Here is a 2,567-nt window from a genome sequence, read left to right on the forward strand (position 1 = left end):
TTTATATGGACCCTCACAAAATGAATAATACATATATAACTATAAATATAGGCTTACGTGTAGGGGGCCTCCAGGCGGCAAACCGCTCCAGTGTGGCCGCCACATGGAAAAGGTCCGAACCTCGAGTGAGTCGCGTGCAGTGTGGCGGGGGCCTTTGATCATATCTCTTTTGCAAGCTTCTGCAGTATAAAACATCATTTGTTTCATCTCCAACTCAATTATGGGTACGGGTAAAATCGTAAATATCAAAAATTTGTCGTTCACTGTTATGATCTCTAAAAGTACGACTTTTATTTTGAACAAACATCCCATCAATAATATTTTATTATTTTTCCTCCTTATCCTCTTTAACAGAGTAAGTTTTGCGGCCACTAGACCATCTCGAATTCAAGTCTAAAGGGTTATCACTTTCCAGGTTTCTTTATACTTTCTGCTACTTGCTAATTCATTCGCCGGTACCTTCTTCAAAGTCAGCTTCAACCCATGGATCAATAGTTTCCCAAGACGCTGCAGAGGGGGACGTCTGAATGAAAAACCGTATTACTGTCGATCCAGATAATGATGAATAAAGTATTACTAAGGTATCGAATGCAAATTTCTATTACTTATTCATTTAATCAATTAATTATTTTCTTATTTGGGTTTTTTGTTAATTTTATTATTGTTATCTTTTACAATAGCATGCCTATCGCAGATATCGGCGGTCATGACACTTAGATACGTCTAACTGTTTCGGTCAGTTATATTCTCTGGAACTGATGTTGTATCTGTATTTTAAATAATCTTTGATTTTTGGGCCATATATGCTTTGTAATGCCTGGTGATTTTACTAAGAAACCCAAGTAGTAATTCATAAATATGCCTTGTGTTACAGCCGCGTATTGTTTTCACGTGTCTACCAAGCCTACTAATAACAACATCACCTAATGCTCTGGAAGATAATATCTTCTTGGCCCGGGAATAAGGCTTAAATATTATGGCTTCCTTGAAGAGCTGATAATACCAGGTATGGCAGTTGATTTATTGTTGTTCATAATATTGCTGTTCACCACATTTAATTGTTTATTTTTATATTTTCATTTATTCCTTATTCTAATGTATTTATCTGTTTTTGATGATGTGGACGCTGAAAAAGAAATACACTAGACTAAACAGTGTCATGTACTAAATGGGTAGCTGAACCATTCCTTAATTAAGTAGCTGGTTGTTAAAAAATGGAACGTGAAAACTCAAAAGATTTTAGGACATTAACTTTTGGGGTGGGGAAATAATAATGATAATGATATTTTATTTTATTATCATTACATTAAAAAAAAACGGTCAAATATCACATCGAATGAACATGACAATGACAGTAGAATCATATATGCGATAAATTTCTCATATATTTACTTAGAAACATTGGGTAATCATATATGAACAGCAAAAAAGTCTAGAAATAGCAATGTTACCCGGGAAGAGTTGCCTATGGTGCGCTGTCATTATTAGGCGATTTATGTTGTGCCTTGTGGGGTGTGTCCGTTTCCCTGACCAGTTTACCTGCCCATTGGAAGGGTTCCATGACGACCTGAAATACATTGTTGCAATTTGGCGATTTTTCCCGCTAGATCTAGACTTTTCGTGTTAACATCTAGAGGGGAAATTTAGAAAGTTTCCTCTAAAATTAGCAAATTTTAAAGTCCTTTTTTTACCGGGAAAAATTAGGAGCTTTTACCATTATGTCTAGCGGTTTTGTGGAAATGTCACAGGGAATCCTGTCTATAGTTAGGTCATGCAAACGTAGATTTTGCTTTACACTGATATTGTTTCTTTTGGTTTTAAAATTTGTGACAGAACCAAGGGTATAATGATTAGTTCCAATCAAAAAATCTTTTTAAAATCATTCAAGTCTTAGTCTTAAAGTTGACCAAATTTTCACTTTATTTTTCTGAAATTCTAAACCGTGATGCAGCATGAACCCATGGGCTACCAAAATGACCATGCCCGCTACTTGTACTTTGTTCAATCTCAGGAAAGGAAAAACTGCATCTCACATTTGACTTAAAAATAATCCGATTCACCAAGATACTTTTGAAAAAAAAGTAAGCTAAGTCAGGCAAAATTGTTGCAAAACTGATATTAAGAAAAAATAAAGTTTATATTGTATTTGAATCGGATACTCCTGAGCCCAGTGTGAGTTGCAGTTTATTCCTTTCCCGAGACTGGGCGCAGTATAGCACTAGTAGATGACTGGTTTTTTCCACCAATTTAGTGTATAGTGAACAGAATAATTTAAACATGCATAATTTTCTTCAGGTAAAAACTGCTGCCGTCAGATGTCGTGGGTAGTGCACCTACAACGCGTCTTGCAACTTTTATATTTTTCAGGTTTAACTTCAAGTTAATAATTACTTATTAATCGTCACTCATTATGACTTGTTTTGTTTTTCTATTTCTTTTTTCATAATCTTTCGATGTAAATTACTTTAAAAATTTATTTATTTCTCATTTTTAATTCTTCATACCTTCTTAAAACTGTAAAAAGAGAAAACCCAAACAAGATAAATTATATTAATTCAACAAAATTG

The sequence above is a fragment of the Penaeus monodon genome, chromosome 32 (assembly GCF_015228065.2).
Source record: "Penaeus monodon isolate SGIC_2016 chromosome 32, NSTDA_Pmon_1, whole genome shotgun sequence".
In the NCBI taxonomy this organism is placed as follows: Eukaryota; Metazoa; Arthropoda; class Malacostraca; order Decapoda; family Penaeidae; genus Penaeus; species Penaeus monodon.